The following is a 25,084-nucleotide window of genomic DNA, read 5'->3' on the forward strand; positions in this document are numbered from 1 at the left end:
CAACAACTAGAATCCAATTTATTTTTTGTTTTGAGACAGAGTTTCAAGTTGTTGAGGATCTAGCTAAAATGCTGAGACCCTCCAACTTGTAATCCTCTTATCTCAGCCTCCTGAAAAAGAAAAAGAACTGGGAATGTAGCTTATGGCAAAGCACCCCTGAGTTTGATCTCCAGTACCAAAAACAAAACAACAACAAAAAAAACATGAATCCATCATTCTATTAAATACATATTTGTATTTGTTAGAAAATGGCTATACTTTGTGGGATAATACAAATAAAAATGATGATTTTATTTATTTACTTTATTTATAAATAGCTTTTTAATTATCAACAGAGAAATAAATATCTTGTTAAAATACAGTTATACCAACATCAAATAGAATATCTTTTTTATTTGTCCAAAATATTGATATTCAGGCAGTATCTTTATTAAAACTTCTTGTTAGCAACCTGGATATGTTTATAAGTAGCCTGGAGAGAATAAGAGGTTAAAGAAAGTGAAGAAGAATGAATAGATCAACACTGACTTTGAAGGAATCTATTTCACCTCTATTCATTATTTATAATTCAGTTTTCTGTTGAGACAATATTCTAGTAACTGTGGTGAAATACCATTGATTTCAAATAAAAAATGGGAATTAGAATAGCTGATTCTGACTGAGTGTGATGGGTAGAAGTAGGCCAGCTCACAGCACTGTGAAGCCGTGGAAGACGGTATGTCAACCCAGCAGTTCAGAGTCCTGGATCCTCTCCCAGGTCTCTCACTCATCTGCACCATGGCCTTGGGTATTTTGCTTAACCTCTGTGCTCATCAATTTCCACAGCTACAAAATGGGGTTTATTACATGTCTGTGTGAGAAAACTTTGGGACACTTTAAAGTAGAGTACAAAGGCAATAAGTAAACGCAAAATTCTTTTAGGCACTGTCCCTCCCAGGAATTGTCCCACTAAGATAAGCATTCTTCACACACACACACACACACACACACACACACGTGTATCTGGTGGAGAGGGGTGCTGGGGGTCATCTCTTTCAGAGATGATGGATATGTGTATTTCCTTGATTGTGGTGATAGTGTCACAGATGTATGCATATACCCCAATTATAAAATGTGCAGCTTTTTAAATATACCAATTATATTTCAATGAAGCTAGGAGAGGAAAGTCCTGGCAAGCTCCAAGAAAATGTAGCTGAGAGGCTCACTTTTAAGATGCTTGGCATCCGAAAGGAGGCTTGTTCTGGGAGATCCAGGACCCATCGTAATGGGAGAGACAGGTCTGTAGGAACTTGCTCTGCCTTCAGGAAATAGTTGGATAATTTCCTTCCCCATCCCACACCCACATAGTATTTGTAGAAAAAAAAAATTGAAACACCCCATTCTTCTTGGAATAAAATCAAATCATAAATGAGGGAGAGGAAACATGACCTGACAATATCATAACTAGCTTCATTGTCATACAGAGGTGAGGCAACAAGCAGTCATCCCCAAAAGTGAAAACGTCAAGGATTCCAGATCACAACGTTTCTTTAAAAAAACAAACTAAAAAACAATAATAGTAATAATAATAATAATAATAATGATAATAACTAGCTATTAGCTGGATGTGGTGGCACACACCTGGAATCCCAGCAGCTTCAAGGCCAACCTTAGCAACTTAAGGAGGCCCTGTCTCAAAATAAAAAAAATAAAAAATAAAGTAGGAAGGGCTGAGGATGTGGCTCAGTGGTCAAGTGCACCTGGGTTCAACCCCTGGTAAATAAATAAATAAATAAATAAATAAAAATAAATAAAAAATAAAATTTGACAATGAAATCTAGTCAGTAAGAATCCAAACAAAGGAATAAGATAGGAGAAGGCGTGATACACAGTAAGCACTAAATTTACGGTAAAATACTGTAAGTTTGACAATGTAAAGATACAATTTAAGAAAATTTGGGACCAAAAAGAGAAGTAGTAGGAGACATATAACATATAATTATACATTCAAAACAAGGAAGTTAGTCAATACTATCCAAAACTAAAAAAAAAAAAAAAAAAAAAAAAAAAAAGAAGAAGAAAAAGACTATTATTTAAGAACTGCATTAAAATAATGTGGCAATATAGAAGGGCAGGATTTTAGGCACTCAATGTACAGAAGACCTTTCAGATGAGCCAATAACACCGTGAGTCTCAGCTGATTGAATTTTTGATTGTCAACCATAATATAACTTTTCCAAATGTATTTCAACCTTATTTTCTTTTAGAATCCATAGATTTGGGAGCTCCCTCTGGTGGCTGAATAAAATATGGTTTTTATATTAGTAATCCAAAAAAAAAAAAAAAAATAAACTAACAAATAAAAAGCTATCATTTACATTGAAATTTTCTATAGAATATGGAAGTCTTGATTTTTTAAGATATAGTAGTCATGATTGCATGCTGATGATAGTGATGATGATGACGGTGATGAGGAGGATGAGAGGGATTGTATGAAATCTGACTCATGTTGATTGCCACAGTCATAGAGGATGTGATCAAAAACAACCTGGCAAAACAACCAGAAGAGGCAACGTTAGTTAAAAACATATTACACATAATTTTTAAAAGCACAACATTTTTAAAAATGAACAGAATTCTAGAAAGCAAAAGAGAAACTGGAAAAATATTCTGAGATTCCCAAACAGTATAAAACTTCCAACATGCCTAACTACTAACAAATGTGGCATTAAGAACAAGAAAGATACTAATAGCATTTTTCATTACTATAACCAATATGTTGTCTCAAGAACTTTATTATTTAGACCAATTTGTTCTTCGTTAGCTCAAAGCAAACAGAATTGCTTTCTCACTTGAAGGTTTCTTTGGTAAAATAATTTATTTCTCCATCATTCTTTCCTATTTCTCATAAAAGAATGAGTGTTGGTTGGTTCTTGACTCTTTCTTTTCTTCCCACTGAGATGGGATGGATTATTATTTCTATCAGAGATAACAGAGAATGAAGTGAGAGCCCTGTTTTCTAAAATATGGAATGGACCCAAAAATTCTCATCTGACAAAATTCTTGGAAGCATCAAACATTCCTTACTTTTTCAAGTAAGTTTTTTCAGCTGATGATATACAGAGCATTCAAGACCATGAACTCTCACAGCCACATCAATGTTTATAGCAGCAAAATTCACAATAGCTAAACTGTAGAGCCAACCTAGATGTCCTTCAGTGGATGAATGGATTAAAAAATGTGGCATTTATACACAATGGAATATTACTCAGCAATAAAAAAATAAGATCATGGCATTTGCAGGGAAATGGATGGCATTAGAGAAGATTATGCTAAGTGAAGTTAGACAATCCCCAAAAAACAAAACGCCGAATGTCTTCTCTGATATAAGGGGGGTGACTCAAAATGGGGTTGGGAGGGAGAGCAAGGGAGGAAGATTACCTCTAGATAGGGAATAGGGGTGGGAGGAAAGGGAGGGAGAAGGGGAATAGCATGGACAGTGAAAGGAGACCCTCATCATTATACAAAAGGTGTGAATTTGGTGTCAACATTCCTTATATATAATCAGAGATATGATAAATTATGATATAATGGTGTATTAAGAATGGTAATGCAATTTAAATAAATAAATATTTTTTTAAAAAGACCATGAACTTCTGCCCATCATTCCATTCTTCCCCAAATTCTTTATGCTTCTTTTTCCCACATGGTATCCTTGGGGACACCATAAAGAAAATAAGCCACATTTATTATCTCTTCCTCTTTACTTGATTGAAATAAATTTTGATTTTTGTACTTTAAGAAGAAAAGTTCAGAAGGAAATATAGGAAAACAAAATCATTACCTTAGGTTTATAGAATCAACTTTCAGAATCTGAGCATGCTCAGAAACTGTCAAACAAAGTCATATGAAGAAAATACATCGCCCTTCACCTCTGAGGCCATGGGTATTTATACAAGGGTATCTTCTTACACTTTGCTCTCTGTGTAGTCCAGGCCATGTTATGGGCAAACACAACAAAGAGAGAAGAAGGATTATCTGTCTCACAAGGTTATATTACCTGGGGCTCCGTTCTCCTTGGAAAGCTCTACTGAGCAGTATGAGCAAAACCTTAGGGACATGGTTCATATTATGTCTCCTACTGGATTGAAGAAGGAGGAGGAAGAGAAAGGGTAGAGGAGCAAGATGAGGGGGACGGAGGGAGATTAGGTTGACAGGCAACACTACAGTTCAATCCCAGCTGCTTAGAATAATGACCCAAGGAGCTTTATAAAGTACCTGGGCCTCGCACACAGAGATCCTGTTAGTAATGATTTGGGGAGAGGCACAAACACTGATATATTTAGATGCATCTGGGTAGCCCTAAGTTGCAGACTTAAGGTAAATAGTCAAAGGATAGCACCTTTCTGGTGCTATAACTCTTTGACTTCCTTTCCATAGTCCTGTCCCTTCTTGCCCACCACTGTTGTTGAGGAAATGTCACCATGCCTTTCATTCACTAAAAGCTTGTTCAAAGACACAAGGGTAATGGTGGCAAAAGAAGTGAAAACAAAGAGAGACAGGAGGGACTTAACACTAGCCAAAATCCAAACCCCCAAGTGATTCCTCCTATGATTCTCACCTGTCCCTCTAATTAAGTTTTCCTATAAGACATGAAGACTTTTCTGTATTCTGAGAAATACATCTGTGTCCCTTAGTTTGTATGTCTGTGCCTTATGATGAGGGTCCTTCCACCAAGACTTGGCTCTCTAGAAATCAGTGACCACATGGCCTTCAACTTTGAAATGAATCAATCATTTAAAGTGTCAGACACCACCTTTAAGACTGTAGGGTTGTTTGCTTGGTATGCCTCTGGAATTAAAAAACGAGATGGATTCAATAGTCCAGTCACTCAGGTCACCATCTAACAGCTTTCCATGGAGTTAGCTTTAACAGCAAGGTCAGAGTCCCCAGACCTGGCTCTGGCTCACTTGCTAGCTTCCAAACAGACCTCAGCAGCATAATCCCAGAGCTCCAGTTGGAATACCTGCATTTAAGCAGGTAACTCCATTCTTTTGAATTCCAAAACATCGAGAACAAGTGTGAGGAATATATCCTATTAAGTCCATGCTATGTCCCTGTAGCAAGAAGTCTCTGCTTGGCTCCCAAACTGTCTGTGAAATCCTTCGAAGAAGTGAAAGAAGCCATGTGCCCACAGTTCTTGTGCTCTGCATGCCTGCAGAATGAGCACCACACGGACACCACCAAGGCTTACCACCTGTGCCCTCCAGAAAGGTTGCCCAGGGTGCACTTGAGGCCACTTTTGCCAAAACTGGGGCGGGCAAGCTGCACTGAAAAACAAAATACAGAGCAGAATCCCGAGGCACTGGTGCTGGGCAGCAAGCCCATGGAAGGCACCCAAGGCCCATCCTCCCAAACTATTCTGTCCTAGAGCTCTGGGCCTGTGATAGGAAGGGCAGCTTGAGAATCTCTGAAATGCCTTCAGGGTCATTCTTCCATTATCTTGATGAACAGCACCTGGCTCCCTTCTAGCCATGCTAATCCCTTTATCAAAGCATCACTTGGCTGTGTCCTTGCTCCCTTTTTGTTTTCTTCATTCTTTACATAGGCAGGCTATGAATTTTCCAAATTTTTACATTCCGTTTCCCTTTGAGTTATTAATTTTGTCTTTAAAGCATCTCTCTTTTCTCTCATTTTACTGTATGCAGTTAAAAGAAGCCAGTAGCTCCTTTAACCTTCTGCTTAGAAATTTCTTCCATCAGGTAATCTAGTTCATTGCTCTTAAATTCTGCTTTCCATAAAGTTTTGGTGCATGCACACAATATATCCAAGTTCTTTGCTGCTTTATAGCAAGGATGGTCTTTACTAGTTTCCAACACCTGTTCCTCATTTCTCAGCCCTCACCAGAGTTGCCTTATACTGTTCATCTTTCTGACAGCACTCTGGTCACAGCCACCTAAGTAATCTCTTAAGAAGACTCAGATTTTCCGTACAGTGTTCTCTTCGGACTCTTCAACAGAATCTTCCATAAGAAACAAATTTCAATTCTTTGAAATTTGTTTCTTATAGTTCTGAAGGCTGCAAAGTCTAATATCAAGACTGTGGCATCTGGTGAGGAAATTCTTCCTGTATCATCCTATGTCAGAGGGGAAAAGATCAAGAAAGCACTCTTGCAAATGAGAGAAGGGGGCTCATCTTTTTCTAGGGAACCCACTCTGACTATGACAATCAAACTCCCAAGAAAATGGCATTAATCCATTCACAAGAGCACAGCCCTCCTGGTTTAATGTCTTCTTAAAGATCCCACCCCTCAAAACTATCGCATTGGAGATTAAGTTTCTAACACATGAACTTCAGGAGACCTGTTCACATCAATGAATGTGCCAAATAATAACAGATAGAGTCCATTACCCAGAAAAATTCTAACAGATTACTAACACTTTTTCCTTCTTTCTCCCACCGAAGAAAACATTTCAGAAAGCAAATGAATAACAGCAATATTATTATAAATGAAACTATAAATACACAATTTTTTTTTCTTTTAAAAACTACATAATAGCACAAAATTGAAAATACTGTGAACTTGCGATGTACGTCATAATGAATCTAAAAATAGCTGTGAGTTACAAGAGCATGCTTTAGGTGTCATTCTATAGGTTTTAATGTAGGGCAATGGGACTTTTATTGCACTTTACCTGCATTCTTTATTCAGTTCTCATAACATTCTTATAGGTGGGAGATAAAAATACTATTTCCCTCATATCAACTATCATTTTCAAACATATAAGAAATGATAATTCAAGCAAGATATTCTGTTTTGCATACTGTGTGAGCAAGTCTTTTCTGCATGGATGGCTTTCCTGCATAGTGGACTAAGCCTGTGATGCATAAATGAAGAGACAGAAAAGGAGAGAGGAAGAGAGGGAGAGACACTTTTAAGATTGAGTTTGCAAGGCTAACATTAGAAAACTTGTCCTGCCTTTTAAACTGCTTCACTTACAACTAAGAAATGTTGCTTTTATATCAGTGTTGTGGTTGGTATATGAAGTGACCCTCAAAAGATCCTAGGTTGATGTAAGAGTGTTCAGAGGTGGAAAGGATTGAATTGAGAGAGCTGTAGCCTAATCACTCTAGCCCAGTTCAAATGGACTAACTGGATGGTAACAGCAGGCAGGTGGGTCCTGTCTGGAAGAGATAGGTCATGGAGGGATATGCTCTGGAAGGGTTTATCTTCCCTGTGGCCCATTCCCTGACCACTTTGCTTCCTGGCTGCCATGAATGGAGCATTACTCCTCCACAATGCCCTCCCACCATGATGTGCTGCAGCTTGGGCCCAGAGTAATGGAGTTGGCCTACCAAGAACTAAATCTAAACCAAAATAAATTTTCCCTCCTTTATGTTGTTCTTGTTGGATATTTTGGTCACAGCCATGTAAAACTGAGTAACACAAATAGTATTTTCCAGAGTCTGTTCTACTAATTTATTTTTCCTTTGTGATACTTTCTAAAAAAATAAATAAATAAAGATACTAAATCTAAATAAGTTCTAGAGTATACTGCACGTCATGTCTGTCTTGCAGAGTTACAATGCTCTTTTGATGCTGAAAAGTCCTGAAGAAAAAAAATCATGTTTAATAGTTTCATTTACTAGCATTTGACCATGGAAACCTTTTCTTTTGCAATTCCGGTCAACATGAATTGGAACTGAGGAACACATTTTGGTGAAAATGGCTACATGAGATGAAACTGTTTCGTTGTTCAAATAATCCAACATCCTATATAGTTTGGCTCATTTGTGTTAATAGGACAGAAAAAAAATGGGTCATTTCTTATGAGAAACATAAAATCCTCCTCATAGAAACTGAGATGCAATTCAAAAAGAGATAGCCAAAAAGAAGCAAAAATCAGAAATGTTTATCAGTTCTGAAACTAGTAAATATTGCCAAGACATATTACAAAGTTTTGGCAGGAAGTACTACCAAATACAGTAAATTTGAATCAGTGTGAAGAAAAAAACATCAAAAGTTGAAATGCAACTTCCTTTCCTGAAAATGTGCCATTTTCAGGGAAGTAAGTAAAGCAAATATTGCCAACTCTCACTGAGTGAATAATTGGGGAACAAGGCTAGAAGAACAGGCAGCCTTGGGAAAGATGAGTTCTGTCCTAGACTGTCCCAGCCCCAAGATAAACAAACACCCAGAAAATGAGTAGCCACTCCTCAGTATATTGTTATTGTTTGTTCAATATTCCACTATTTTCAAAAATGAAATATTTTTCCTCCACATGGCAGTAGGGAAGGAATCCTCCCAATATCTTTATACTCTAGGAGCAAAGGTGAGCAATTTTCACAAATGCAAAGGTGATTGTGCAAAATACAGGGAGGAAACATAGGCCATCAATCTAAAAGCCCTGAAACTGTTTTCCAAGCTCTCTCTCGCTTATCTACCTAAAAAGGTGAATAATCCACAAAAAAAGGGGTACTCCTCCCCACATCAGTGCAAGACATAACACACAACACTGTCCTTTCCCTCACCAATTTACGTACTGTGGAACTCACATGGCATTCTACAATTGTAATGTGGTACATTTCTTCCCCTGCCCAAATGAACAGAAAATAAAAGCAAAAATAAAGTTTCCCACGACAAGAGCTCTTTTCCTACCTGCCTGAGGTGCAGCATAACTGAATTTATAATTCATTTTTAAGAATGAATCAAAATGGCAGCCAAAGAGAAAGTGAGGAATGATGAAAATCATTCTATGCTATTTGGGGAACAAAATTTGTTTTTCACAGTCTTTGTCTTAAGGTAAGTTTAAGCAAAAAAAAAAAAAAAGTTTAAAAAATATGGAAGAAAGCACAGCATGTGAAACACAGATTTTGCATATTCTTGCAAAAATGTTTACTTCCTGGAAAAGAAGAAAAATTTAGAGAAACTATAGATTCAAGGGTATTCTAAACCTATAAAATAATACAGAATATTATTTATAAGGAATTCCCATTCAAGTTCCAAGGTAAATTATTTACTATATGTAAAGTTCCTAATTTTGTGCTTATAAATTTGAAAACCTGCTTGAAAGAATCATTTCCTAGAAAAAGAAGAATCAAATTGTCGGTCAACAAACGTGGAAAAGTGTTCTCATCTCTAGCAATTAAAGAAATGCAAATCAGAACTACTCTAAGATTTGATCTCACTCTAGTCATAATGGCAATTATCAAGGAAAAAAGCAATAATAAGTGTTGGTGAGGATGTGGGGGAAAAGGTACACATATGCATTGCTGGTAGGACTGCAAATTGCTGTAATCACTATGGAAAATAATATTGAGATATCTCAGAAAACTTGGAATGGAACCACCATTTGACCCAACTATCCCATTCCTCCATCTATACCCAAAGGACTTAAAATCATCATACTACAGTAATGCAGCCACATCAATGTTTATAGCAGCTCAATTCACAATAGCTAAACTATGGAACCAACCTAGATGCCCTTCAACAGAAGAATGGATAAAGAAAATGTGGTACATACACACAATGGAATATTTCTCAGCCTTAAAGAAGAATGAAATTATGGCATTTGTAGGAAAATGGATGGAACTAGAGAATATCATGCTAAGTGAAATAAGCCAATCCCAAAAAACCAAAGGCTGAATGTTTTCTTTGATAAGTAGATGCTGGATGCTGATCCATAGTGGGTGAGGGAGGAAGAATGAAGGAATTTTGGTTTGTATAGAGAAAGTCTGGGGAAGAATGGGGATGTGGGGATGGGAAGGACTGTAGAATGAGACTGACATTATTACCCTATACATGTATAATTACACTACTGAACTGACTCTGCACCATGTACAGCCAGAGGAATGAGAAGTTGTGATCCATTTATGTATCATATGTCATAATGCATTCTACTGTAAAACAATAATTAATAAATAAATAGAATCAAATTGTCTAAAGACAAATCAAGAGTGAAACACTGAAAAGCTACACACACTATATATATATATATACATAAGATATGTACATATCAAAAATATATGTGATATATGTTATACATAAAACATACATATATGTATATAAATAAAAGATTATATACACACACACAATATTACCTGAAAATTCATCCAGATTTTAAGTATGATTTTTTTTACGAGTTCACAGGAAGGAGAAAATATTCACACTATTTTACATAAAGTTAATATAACCCTAAAACAAACAAAAAAACCCAACCAGAATAGCCTAAAAATAATAAAACCACAGACCTACCTCAACCAAAATTGGTAAAAAAATTAAACATTTGTAATCCAGTCCTTTACTGAAATTCTGTTACATGACCAACTTATGCTCAACCTCAGAATATAAAAATGGCTCAGTGCTTGAAGGCTTGATAGTATAATTTCTCCCTAATAAACCAAAGGAAACTCTGTAATCATCATAAATACCCAAAATCTATAGAACATCTACATTAAAATTTTCTGAACTTCTTTATAAAAACTTTAATAAGAGTTTTGAAAGGTTGAACTAGCAGGGAGAATTTTTCTATTATTATTATTATTATTATTTTAGGCAAAAATTTTGCTGAAAATTGCTTCCTATGAATACAGAGTATAGTTAACTAAAAAGATCAGAATTTATAAAATAATTTTTATTTGCTGATAAAATAGTTTTCTGCAGGAGGAAAAAATATATTGACTACAAATAATTTAAAATAAGAGTTCAGCAAAGATATTCAGTTAAGAAATTAATATTTTTATTTCTAGCTTCCCGACAGCAAAAATCTAATTAAAATAAAATAAAAATATTCCATTTCCAATAATAAGTGTTATGCAATAGTTTTAAGTACATCAAAACATTATTTGTGAGAGATGAAATTAAATGTGGTTTTTTTCTTCTTTTTCAGTTGTCTGTTGCTTATTAAAATGTATTAATTTTATTATAAATAACTAAAGATCCATTTTCTTTAGCAATGGAGAATAAAGCACATTAGGATAAACATCAACATATTTTCTCATTCTATTTTAATAAGTGATAAATACTTCATAGAATTATTTGTTAGTACTAGAACAGCCCTTTGAAAACATGTGGCTCAAGCCTGCATATTCAAATAAGAAGTCTAGGGCCTCATATTATAGGATTTGTTTAAGGTTTCCATCATAGGCTCAGCTCTGATTAAAACTCGGGATTTCTAATTATTTTTTTAAGAACTTCTAATTTTGAGTGTATAGTTCTTTTGTTTATTCTTCACTTTTCTTATCTGTTTCATACTTTGTTACACTAAAAAGAGTCATTCTTAGCTATTAATGATATTTGTTTAATTTGGCATATTATGGAATATTAATAAAACCTCTCTACTTACTGTAAGAATTTCTGCTTGGAGTCAAAATCTGTCAATGGTGATTTTGGGATTCAGACTAGCTGGGCTTTTCTCACCTGATACAGCCTTTTCTGAAATAGCCATAAGATGGTATTTTGGGCTAAGGAGATATATAAGAATATGCTTCCCTTTTCAGGGGTCCCTTTGCCCTCTGCTGTCCTCCCTATCTATCCACAAACAGAACTGCTAAAGGATACATTTCCTCCACATTCATAAAATCTATATCCTCCTTGCCCATTCATAAAACTATCCAGACTAAAAGTTTTCATGGCCCGAGTTCAGATATTACTCTCTTCATCACATAGCTAGACTAATTTATAACCTTGTTTCCATAATTCCCATCCACAAACTTGATTCAGAAACACAGTTCCTTCTTTTAAATCTGGTTATAAAATACAAGGTTAGTTGAACATTGCTTCAATGGTCGACATTAATTATTAATATGTTAAAGGACTAAGTTACAAAGTACAAACTATTAGCAACAAGAATATTAAGTGAATCACAAAAGTACAACAAGAACAGTTTGGGGCTGGGGATGTAGCTCAGCTGATAAAGTGGTTGCTTAGCCTTCATAAGGCCCTGGGTTCAATCCCCAGCCCCACAAAAAAATAAAAATAAAAAAAAATAAAAACTGCACAATTTAGTGAGGGAGTAATCCTGGTTAGACTTCCCAGGAAACTGGGGCAAGGAGGGAGAGTCTAAGGGTAGAACTGCAGTGATTTTGTCTAGTCATGGAGTGCCCAGCTTCCCCAAGCCATGAGGACACCTCTCCTGCATGCCCACCCCACAATCCTCATCCATTCTCCTAGATGACTCTTTTCTGGAATGTTTCTCTCCTCCTTCCTTCAAGCCTCTTCTATCTGCTTATTGTCACACTTGGCTGACAAATGTGCTTCCTACTTTGTAGGAAAAAAAAAAAAAATGAAACATCAGAAGACACCCTCACAGGTTCCCATCATTATATATGCAGTAACAACTTCCTCACATGATCTGTTTTCCTGTTATTACCGACAAACTGCCCACATTCTCATCTAAAGCCAACCCCCAATTAATCACAAGGATGCCTTCAACCTAGCCTACCCAAGGAAACAGCTCTTCAAATGTCCCTTCTTTCCCTTGAAACTTCAGTTCCCTCTCTGCTCTGGGTCATATCCATTACCATACAACTATGCTGTTATTTCTTACATATTAAGTTTTTTAAAAAGAACACACACCTTCAACTCTCTGGACCCATCTCTCCCTTCAGATTCTGCCCTTGTACACCGCTATTCCTCTTTCTCCTGCCTTTGCCCCTCCACTGAACCTTGCATAGATAAAACCTCCAATGACCTCCAGGTTGTTAAAACGACTCACAGATTCTCAGTTTTCACTTCGTTCCATCAGCTAGCTGCAGTGGAAATGAATCTTAATTGGCTTTCAAGACTTGCTCCTGATTTTCTCCCTCCCCCATTGACTCTCCTCCTCTGCTGCTTTTGCTAGCCCTTCCTCTTCTTCCAAACCTTTCAATACCCAGGTGCCTCACTGCAACTTTCCTCTAATTACCTTCACTGGCAAAGGTGATTCCATAGAGATTCATTACCTTCAATATCACCCAGTCATGGGTTTATGTCTGCAACTTACTATTCTCCCCTGAACTCCATATCCACATATCTAAGGATTTAACATGACAACTGCACTTTAGATTAACAGCCCCATAGCAGAGATTCTCTTCTAACTGCTGTTTCCCTTCCTCATCTCACTTAATGGAATTACCATCTAGGTAGCTGCTCAGACACAACACCTTAAGTTTCTCCTTGATGTGTCTCTTTTCTTCATATGCTACATCCAATCTGTTAACAAATACTGATGACTGTACCTTCAAATTACATATAGGATCTAACCTCTCCCTAACACCCTCATTGTTAGCATCCTGGACTAAGTACTAAATTCTCTCACCGGGATTATTACAACATTCTCCAAACTGGTTTTCCTACTTTCACCCTTAACCCACTCCAGCCTGTTCTCAACAAGACAGCCAGAGTAAACATTTTAATTGTAAACTTACAACCTTAAATAGACGGTTTTCCACTTTAGATTTCAAATCTTTACAATTGCCTATGAAGCCCTGCACATCTTGCCCCATCATTGCCTGTCTGACCTCCTCTCCTGTTGTTCTTATCCTGATTATCCTTTGGCTTCAGCTTCAGTGGATTTCCTGGTATTCCTGGAATGATGAAACTCTTTACCTCAGAGCCTTTGCATTTACTGTTCTAAATCCTCTATCCAATCTGTTAGCAAATGCCGATGTCTCTACCTTCAGTTAATTCCAGAATCATACCTCTTCTTAATGCAAAATGTTCTCACATTTTTTTTTTTGCTCCATTTATCCAGAAGGGTCTCTCTTTGCTCACATAGCACTGTACCATAGAAGCTTCTCATGCTCTAGGTATTCTCCAGATCCTGTACATATATTTACTTTTCTTCATAGTACACATAGCCGTCTTATACATCATGTAACTAGGTTATTTATTATGTTTTATAGCTTCTAGAATAGAAGCTCCATAAGGGCAGAAATATTTGGTATTTTGTTCACGCATATATTTCCAAAATGACATACCAACAAGGGTATTACTGTTATAAGTCACTATCACAATGGAACTATATCTAGCATACATTAAATAATCAATCAATAATCTTCAAACATGTAATTTAAAGAAATGCAAATAGATTATTTAAAGAAATGTTCTAAGTCTTGAGAAGTTTAGAAATGTTACCTGTCAATATTCAGAAGACCTATCTTTAAAGCATAAAGAATTTGTCCTTAAAGGTTTTATATTAAACCAATTGACCAATTCCCAGTATAGTTTCAACCATGCTTTCCTGGGAAATTCAAATGGTTAGAAGGATTTTGAGCTAGCACTGTAGGATTTGGTATTTTCTACAGATACAGAAAACTGATAATATGGCTGCTCTTACCAGCTTTCTTTGTTGTTGATACTAGGTAGACCCATATGCCTTCTTTCCAGAACCATTACAACCCAGAAGCACTAAAAATTCTTTCAAGGTGAGTTTGGGAAAAGCAGGATGGGTGATCTATCTTACAAAAGAGAAATACCTTCTATTAAAGCAGAAGACTATTGATTTGGTAAGTAAACCCACCCCCTGAATCTCTGTTTCTTTGTTTTTTCCCCTCCATTCACACATAGACATCATCACTCAGACACACTTCTGATTACAATGTGTAAAATCTGTCTTGTAGACTCTTTAGATCTTGTGGTCCTTATCAGACCTTTGTGGCAAAGGAGGAGCATCTACATGTGTTGGTGAAAGAACTGAACATTACTACATCCTAGTATAAATATTAGAACTTGTCCCATGTAACTGAAAACAAAGTGAGAAATTTTCACTAACTGTACCATTTATGTCAAAGCATAATGAAAGTCTCCACAATTGTAAATTATTAGATTATTTCACTTAACCAAGTGGAATAATATCCCAAGAAGGCAGATTAAAAAATAATTCAGAAATACACCACTAAAACTGTCTTTTAATTAGGAGGAGGAGTCAAGTTAAATTTTAAGATGAACATATTCATTACTATGTCCCTATTAAACAGCATGCACCAAGTTAAATCACAATATGGGATTGCAAATTGGTGCAACCACTCTGGAAAGCAGTATGGAGATCCCTTTAAAAACTTGGAATGGAATCACCATTTGACCCAACTATCCCACTCCTCTGTCTATATCCAAAGGACTTAAAATCAGCATACTTCAGTGATGCAGCCACATCAATGTTTATAGCAGCTCCATTCACGATAGCCAAACTGTGGAACCAACCTAGATGCTTTTCAATAGATGAATAAATAAAGAAACTGTGGTATATATACACAATGGAATACTACTCACCATTAAAAGAGAATAAAATTCTGGCATTTGCAGGTAAAATGGATACAGTTGGAGCATATCATGCTAAGTGAAATAAGCCAATCCCTAAAAACCAAAGGCCAAAGTTTTTTTCTGATATATGGATGCTGATCCCATAATGCGAGGAGGTGGGATGGGCAAGGGAAGAATGGAGGAACTTTGGATTGAGCAGAGGGGAGTGAGGTGAGGGGAGGGGGCATGGAAGTGGGAATGATGGTGGAATGAGATGGATGTCATTACCCTAGGTACATGCATGATTGCACAAAAGGTGTGACTCTACATCATGTACAGCTAGAGAGATGAAAACTTGTGGTCCATTTTTGTAAAATGAATCAAAATGTATCTGCTGTTATGTATATTAGAAAAAAGAAAACAATCAAAAACAGACAAATCAAAATAGACTGCAGAATTTCATGCTTTAAAAAGAGGAAATTTAAAAAAAACAGAAACATCATTCTATCATTTTATTATAAAAATGAGAAAACCAAAATATTTTTAACACTTATATATTATTTTAAAACATTTGAGTATTGAAATATATCAAAAAATTAAAAGGCAACTAATAAATTGGAAATATTATTTTATCATCAATGGTATAAAGGTTTAATATAACTTAAATCAATATGAATAGTCTCAAACAAAAATAGGCAGCCTTTGAATAGCCATTTTTTTGAAGAAATACTAAATATCATAAGTAACAAAATAAATGCTCAGTAAATATATGTAAGTTCCAATTCACTAATAATGCCAAGAATGGATATTCAAAATAATAGTGACATAATATTTTATGATAGTTTAGGTTATGATGTGGCACTACATCATTCCCCAAATCTCAGTAACTTAATACAAGAAAATTGACTTTTTATTCATATTAAAAGTTTATCGCAGGAATGGTGGAGGAATTTGTTTCAAAGTCAAATAGGGATCCAAACTGAGGGAGCATCCTACCAAGTTATAGATTTTCCAATTGGAATCTGCAACCTTTTCAGCTATGAGGTATGAGAGAAGACCAAAAGGTCATATAATCTTTTCTCTGCCCTTAGTACAGAAATGACATGTCATTTTGTTCCCAGTCACTTTGGCTGACACTAGTCACATGTCTTTCCAATTGTAGCATTGCTCTCTCTTCCCAGTTTTCAAATTGACAAACATGAAAGAGAAAGAAAAATAAAGAAAGAATGGAAGAAAAAGAAATAATGAAAGGAAGAGAAGGAGGAAGAGAGAGAGTAAGGAATGAAGGATGGAAGGAGAAGGGATGAGGGGAAGGAGCAGGGAGAGAGCAAAAATGTACTGGGTTAAGATATTTCTTATAAAAACATCAGGTGAGCAAAGGCAGAAAGACCTGTGAGTGTATGAGGCATTTGGAATTTTGCAAGGTAATTATCTGGAAGAGAAAGAATGGAAAACTATAAGGAAGATAAAAAGAAGCCATCTGGTAAAAATCCTTAAGGTTCTGAAGTTTCTCACTGAACATGAATATGAATAGCCTCATACAATAATAGGCAGCCTTTGAATAGCCATTTTATTGAAGAAATACTAAATATCATAAGTAACAAAATAAATGATCAATAAATATATGAAAGTTCCAATTTACTAATAATGCCAAGAATGAATATTCAAAATAATAGTGAAATAATATTTTCTGAACATACAGAGATTTCTGAAGATGTTTAAGCAAAAAGAGTACTATGATCACATATGCATTTTGTCAGATTACTATGGCTGCTGTAAAGAAATGAAGGTAGAAAAATTGGGAAGTGAGGGTTCAAGGAAGATGCTATTACAGACTATAATGAAAGTAGAATTTTGGAAAAATGTTAAATATAAAGAATACGAATCACATAACACATTTGAGAATCTCTCTTATGTTCACTCATTATATCATGTGTACATCTTATAAAAACTAAGTATCAAACCAACTTATTCATCCAAGCTGCAGAATTTAAAGCTATTATTACAGCTGGTAGAAGAAATTGCAAACGCCCCTTTCTTAGCTTTTCATACCACCAAGATCTTATCCATGTAAGCAAATTCTTTCTATACTGTGGCCTCCTTCCAGTTAAAGTGATGAGACGGGTTCCCACAAGCTGCAGCCTCCAGTAAGTCAACCACCTTCAATAGTAGAACTTCTCTTTCAGACATGCACAGGCTACATGCAGACCAAGCCTGGTTTCACAAAGGGAGTAGGATTGTTAGTGTCATCTTTTGGTAGTGACACGGTTTTTCCTTCTTTGTGTGGATCTTTTTATTCTTTCTGTAGAGTAACTTCAAAACATTTTTACCATCTTCTGCCTTTCCTCTATCACTCTTTGAACTGATTTGATATCTGAATTGAGAGAGGGAAAAGATACAGCTAAGGAGTGAAGAACACATGCTGACACTGGACTGCCACAATTTCATTAGTTCATGACCTTGAAGTCATGTCTTCTTATCTTAATGTCTCCTTATCTTAAAAATAATACCCATCCTGGGGAGAAATGTAAAAAGTGGCCCTAGTTCTTTACTCCTATACTTAGTACATTGACTTTGTAGAATTTCTGATTAAGAAGCAGTCTTTCCCCCACCCCCTTGAACTTGGGCTCGTGTTTTGACTTGCTTTTTCCAATAGAATATGTGAGAAATGACATACAAAAGCATAGAAGATAATGGCAGCAATATTACTCAAGTTATTACAGAGCTATAAGTCACTGAGGGAAAATAGATCAGGAAGTACTTTTATTGATAAAAGAAGCCTACACTACATTAGAAGTTAAATTTCAGTAGTGTAATCACTCAGATAGTGGCTATCAGAGATATAAAACTATTCAATAAATAGAGCAGAGCTTTCCTCTTTTAAATTATGTGAAATAGTACCTATTATAATTCTTGAGGGGGAGTAGAATTACCAGTTGTGGTTAAAATGTTAAAATTTGCACTATCTTGTATGAAGAGTTGTATGAGTGTAAAATAAAAATCAGCATCCTGTAATTTTAGGGAAAGTAATGTTGTGATATTGGATTGTCTTAGTAACTTTTGAAGAGATTGTATAATGATTTATGTACTCTTATATGTCAATAAGATGTTCATATACCTTTTACCTTCGTGAATTCAGTATATTTTTTTGCCACTTTCATCATCTTCCTTTCTTTATTATTCCACCATTTCTCTAATAGAATTGAATTCTTATGTTTTCTTTTTTTCATATTATTGAATCTTTAAAACAATATTATATGTGAAAATCATGCAGTGTTAAAATGGGAGTCTTGAGTTAAATTACTTAAAGGATTAGTCACATTTTTTTTTCTCATGAGCAGTTTTAGTTTCTAACTTTGCTATGTCTCAAGTGGTATGTAAAGTTCTAGAGGGTAAGAACTGTGACTTCTGTACATAGGACATTCAGATTAACTCCTTTATGTATAATATGTTTGCAAGATAATAAATAAAAATAGACATTGAAAAAAAAAAAGAATATGTAAGAAATGAGTTAGGTGACCTGAGGCTGGGCTTCAAGAGGCATTGTGTGCTTCCATTCTTTCTCCTTGGAACCTTGCTATAACCATGTGGTAAAACCAGTACAGCCTTCTGAAAAATGGACCATACACAGATGGGTCACATAGTTTACAAAGCATCCTACAGACCCCACTCCCACCCAACGAGTCAGTGGACCAGGGAGGGAACCCAGTCAATGTCTTTTGAACCTGGCTCAGATCAGCACAATGACTTTTGTAATTTGCAATTTTTATATATATTTTAAGTTTTAGAGTGGTTTATTACACAGCATTATTGTGGCAATAGATAACTATTACACTATTTCAGAAGGTGAAGGCTTAAATGAGAAAACATGCCAAGTGCTTAAAAGAAGGCAGGCATTTAATAAGTGCTATTTAAGTGTTTTCCTTTAATCATTTCTAGTGGTGTTGGTGGTGGTAGTAGTAGTAGTAGTAGCAGAACTGAAATTGAATTGGAAATGTGGATCTGAAAATAAGCATAAAGTGGCTATAAAAGAACATGACAAAGTTTGGGAGATCTCAGCATTTAGAAACCTATAATTTCAACTGCTTTCTTAAGTATGACAGGTAGAAGCATGCATTTATTTCTGCTATGACTGACTAAAAATTTACCAAAATTTATAGACATAAAAATTACAAAATTCAGGCTGGGGCTGTGGCTCAGCAGTAGCACACTTGCCTGGCATTATGTGAGGCACTGGGTTCGATTCTCAGCACCATATATAAATAAATAAAATAAAGGTCTATCAACAACTAAACTAGATTTTTAAAAAATTTCTTTTAAAAAACATTACAAAAATTCCACAAAAATATTGAAAGCAGGAGGAAACATAACACCTGAGACATGTCAACAAATTTTTGAAATATCGGACATGGTAACTGACTTAGCAGAGTAAAGGAAACTGTAAGCAGAAGAGTACCTGGAGAGAAGATATAAATTAGAAGAGAATAGGTTCTCCTTAATAGAAGGCCTTTTCTCAAGTTCTGTGGAAGGTAGGAGTAAAGGGTTTAGCTAAAAGTCCAGACACTATATTGTAGCTTATTTTGAGCCCAGTCCCACAGCCCTATCACACAGAAATATGCAGAGACTGTTTCATTCATCTTCCCATCCCCTTCCAAGGGTCTGAAATTTTATTTTTTGGAGAACCAAGGTAGTAAACTTTGGAACAGAAAGCAGAGAGGAAGAAGGATAATGGTGAAAGGCATAAATTAAGGGGTTTAAGGAGAAGTCTGAGCACTTAAAGGTTAGACCTCTATACCTCCCTCTGGTTACCCAGGCTTATAGCAACTGGAAGAACCTTCTCTGCTTTTAACAAGAGGAATAGAGAACACAATTTTTAAAAGGGGAGGACTCAAATAAATGAAGATAATCCATGCATAAAATGAACATTAAATCTGTCATTTAAATAAACACTTAAATCTTATCAACATAAAAAAACAAACATTATAGCCACCAAAAAGGAGCAGGGCTCTATATAAAAGAATGAACAAAGAATAAAAACTCTTGGAAATAAAAAAATATAAGTTGTAATTTAGAATTCAGTAGAAGGCTAGGAAAATTAAATAAAAATGTTTCTCATATATTAAAACAAAAAAAGAGTGGATAATGAAAGACAAAGTATGAGAAAGTCAGAAAATTATCTCAGAAAGTCCATTATCTGATTAATGGGAGATCAAGAGCCAGAGAGGAAGAAAATTAAGGATAAGTAATTATAAAAGAAAGCCTGCCACAACTGTAAGACATAAGTCTCCAGACTTGATAGACTAACATACAACAAATGAAGTAAAACACATGGAAAAGCACATTATCTGAAATCCAGAATACTGGGGATAAAGAGATGATTCTAGTAATTTTTACTGAATCACTAACAAGAAATGGTCACATCTGAAACTAAGATCAGAATTAAACTTCTGAATATTTAGTCTAGAAGACCTGGGAGAATGCCTTAAGGTAAAAATCTCTAAGGAAAATTATTTTCACAAGGAGTTCTATACCCAAGCAAACTATTCTTTATAAGTATAAGGGTAAAATAAGGATAAGAATATATTAAGGGAAATTCTCAAAATATTGATCTCTTACTTAGGGTAATGGAGAAAATGAGTCCACAAAAATCTTCCAAATGTAGAAATATAAAAACATTAAATGAAATAAAAATAAAATCTTCAAAGCACCTTTACACTAACAAGAAAGTGGATAAATTGAGAGAGAAGACAAGAGCTAAAGTGGTAGGGCTAACAATGCAAAGGAAAAGCTCTGAAGTTCAGCTGAACTTTTTTTGATCTCATGAGCCTATAGAATTAAAGTTGAAGTCTGATCCTACCAAAAACGACTAATTATTCACTGTTTTAAACAGAGACACCAAAAAGCTATACCTTCATTGTAAGAAATAACCAAATAAACCAATGCTTGTATAAACTTAGCTTCCTTTCCATCCTCAGGACATTCTGAGAAATACTAAAGCATGAATTCAGATTAAGATGGCCTCAGACTGGAAGTGCCTCCAGTAACACAGAAAAAGCAAACAAAATTCCTCTTGGGAGGAAGATACCCTTCATTCTAGAACTCTTAATTAATTTTACAAATAATTTTTCAAAATCAATGTCTAGCATGCAAACACTACCAGGCATACAAAGAAACAAGAACCCGTGAGTGAAACCAAACAGAAACAAAAGCAGAAAGAAACATCCACAGACACTGGATACTCTAATCTTATCATAAATGAAATTTAACATGATGAAACACGTTTATTTTATTCAATAAATTTTTTTAAAGTTTAAATATTTCAACAGGATACTTTATTAAAAATAACAGAAGATTTGATAAAAGAGCCAAATCAAAATCAAAAACAAAAAAAAAATGTAACTTTGAAAAAAATGTCTATAGTTTTACTACTTGATTAGACATGGTAAAAAATGATAATACTGGACGAAAGATTAGAAGAAACTAAATAGTGTGAAGTATTAGAAAACAAAGAAATAGAAATATGGGACACATAGGAGACTTTGATGGAACAATGAAAAAGGATAAATCCAGGAACAGAACACAAAGAATGTGGTAGAAAAATATCTAAAGAATAATAGCTAAGATTTTCTGAACTTTTTAAAGATATTGAACCATAGATTTAAGAAGGTCTATAAATTTTAAGCAGTATAAATAGAAAGAAATCCAGTTAGAAATACCATACTAAGGGCTGGGTCTGTGGCTCAGTGGTAAAGCGCATGCCTAGCACATGGGAGGCCCTGGGTTCGATCCTTAGCACCACACAAAAATAAATAAATAAATAAAAGACATTGTGTCCAACTACAACTAAAACATAAATATTTAAAAAAAAGAATAGAAATAGCAGAGTAAAACTTTAGAAAAACCATTGACAGTCGGAAAATTCTTCAAAGTAGCCACAGGAAGAGGGGCAGGTTATTTTCAAAGGAAGAGGGGCAGGTTATTTTCAAAGAGCACCATATCCTATGATCCAGCAATTCTACTGCCTGAAAAAGTTTTACCATGTGTAGTCTCAAAAAAGTGACTCTTTCACCAGGATAAATACTCCCTGTCAGACAAGTCATCCCTTTACTGGAAAGCTTTAAATATTAGAAAGGGCTTCTTTTGATCAGTATTTCACAACTTTTGTATCCAGTGTTATGCTGTACATGATAAAATATTTGTATCATTTGCTAATTTCCTTGGTGAAATTAATCACACTATGATGACCTTAGCAACCAATGGGACATTTCTCCATGCAGAGCTGAGAATATATTCATAAAATCATTTCTCACAAGCCAGGATGAGTCAGTTCCAGCATGCATAATTCTTTGGTTACTTCTCACCTATAGTTGGTTATCTGTGGAATATTCACATTCCACACTCAATAGACTTTTAATGGTCTGTTATTTGCCCATTTATGTTCTAGGAACTAAAAAAATAAAAACACCAGTTAAAATTTCTTCTAGAATTTGTGCCATAGTGTTAGGAAAAAAGACAATAAATGAATATGTAAAGATACAGTGTATCAAATGTTGATAAATGCTATAAAGAAAATCATTTGAGTTTAAGGTAAAGAGCAAATGCTATTTCATTTGGGGGAGACCATATGATTTCTGTGTACTCTGCTCTCACTCTTTGTCATATGCTATAAATAAACTAGTGAGAAAAACACTCTCTGCACAGAAATTTGAATGCATGGAAAGTTCAAGTAGAACCTGTACAGGGTATAAACTCTATGAAAAGGGATTATTGTAAAGCAGCGATTACAAATCAAGTACTTAAAGAACTGAGCCAACATTTGACAATTGGGAAGGTCCAGTAAAATATGCCAATTTTCAGCCTAGCCTGCCAGACTGGAAAGTTGGGTAATGCTGATCTTGCATTCTAGTGACCTTTAGACAAGGACTGAGCTCTCTAGCCACTATAGTCCCCAGAAGGCTCAAGGCACTCGGTTTGTATTACCTACCTGGCTTTTGGAGGCATTTGAATTTGGGAAACTGTCCAAATTGAGTCATGATTTTTCCCCAATTCCAAAATCTATTTTTTGTTTCTAAATTGTTTCCCCATGTTTTCAAAAATCAAACACCTTATTAAACTACAATAATTCTAAATACAGTGTGCAGGAGACTCTTGAAACCTACTGTAAGAGAACTTTCCAAGGAACATTTTGAGGAATGTTAGCATGATTATAAAATAGGTACATAAACTCCCTAGGAAATGTTGAAATGAAAAAAAAAAATCAGAAAATAAAATTTACACTTTGTTAAATATTCATAACATCTTATATTAATAAGTGAGATACATAATATACAAATACTCATATTGCTGTTCAATGTGTACCTGGCCCAACATAAATTGTTAGTTTTAGAACACAGTTTCCTTCTGTGGCCCTCTACCCTATCAGCATTACTGAAATATTTCATATTCAGGGTATACTTTAAAGTATTAAAAATATATTGAATAACATGGAGGAGTTTAAACATGAATTACAAATAAGTACAAATATTTATTTGTCCATTAATGTAGTATGAAAATCATTAAATTATTGTTCATCCAATTTATAGAAAATGTATTTTAAATTCACAATTACAAAACACAAATAAACTTCAAAATTAACAAGAAAACTGACACCTACACTAGTTTACAAAGCATATTTTATGGACTCAATTTATGCAACATAACCTTCCATCTCCAAGACACTTACAAATTTTATTTACAATGCCACCTAGAAACCACTATTAGTCATCAGAAATATTGCTGTTACTAAATAATTCCCATCAACCAAATGTTGCAAATAAAGCCAAGCAATTCTGGAATACTATTTAGAGTCACTTTCCTCAATTTGAAATGTCTTGTTTGTTTTGGGGAAGTATCAGAGGAACACAAAGCAACTAAAAGCTGATCTTATAATAAAAATTAAACATTTTCAATTTAATCATATTATTTAAAGGGAAAGGTTGATATAAATGTTTCATGTAAGAGGCTATCTATATTTAACTAAATTACCTTCTTCTTCATGGTCCTATTTTAGCATATGTATTTCTCAATGTAGAACACATACACAAGCACGTCTGGCTAATATTAGATCCATCTGAAGACCATTTTAGAAAAAAAGAAAGCCTCATCTTTATGGTGTTGTTCTATCAAGATTTTATGAGGTTTGTGGATATTAAACAACTTATGATAGGGTGACCCACATACTTACAGCTATGTTTTGAACATATCTCTATGTGCTACTTAACCATTGTTGATATAGAATAGGAATGATATAATCCTAACAGTGGGTTTGTTTTTTAAATATACGACTAGATTGAACGTATCTAAAAGGTGGAGCCATTTCACAACTTGAATTTCTGAAGAGTGAGGTATTCTAATTAATCTGTATCTTCTTTACCAGTTGATGAAACCAGAATCATAAATGTGTTTTCCTCTAATGTGATATTGGTTATTTTCTTACTGAGTGTCCCTGATGTCTGGGGACAGTGCTTAAGAATAAAACCACCAAGATAGGTGTCTGTCATTAGGAAACAGAAAACTTAGTCACATGACTCATGTGATAACACAAGAAGCCATCCACTCATCCTGAAACCACACATCAAACATCTGATGCAAGACAAGCACTGTGCTAGGCTCAAAACACATCACATAGGAGAGTCACTTGTGCCTTCAATGATCTCACATTGTGAGGATAAAATTGTTCAAACAATTACAATATAGTTTCAACACAGTCAACCTATTTCACACAGGGGACTGCTATGGCTTAGATATGAAGTGTCCCCTGAAAAGCTCCTTTCATGAAAACATGATCCCCAGTGCAGTAAGTTCCAAAGGTGAGGCTTTTAAGCAGTGATTAGAGCTCTGACCTCT

The 25,084-nt window shown here is 35.0% G+C and overlaps 1 long non-coding RNA gene across 1 annotated transcript in view; it reads right to left on the reverse strand.

The window, feature by feature from the left end:
- Positions 1-2,207: 2,207 nt before the first annotated feature.
- The window catches only part of LOC114103770 (uncharacterized), a 30,740-nt gene continuing 7,863 nt past the window's right edge, over positions 2,208-25,084 (reverse strand). Inside the window, exon 3 of the long non-coding RNA XR_003584730.2 lies at positions 2,208-2,527. This is a non-coding gene — a long non-coding RNA (uncharacterized lncRNA). The remainder of the gene's footprint in view (positions 2,528-25,084) is intronic.

This window comes from Marmota flaviventris, chromosome 15 (assembly GCF_047511675.1).
Source record: "Marmota flaviventris isolate mMarFla1 chromosome 15, mMarFla1.hap1, whole genome shotgun sequence".
Taxonomy (NCBI): Eukaryota; Metazoa; Chordata; class Mammalia; order Rodentia; family Sciuridae; genus Marmota; species Marmota flaviventris.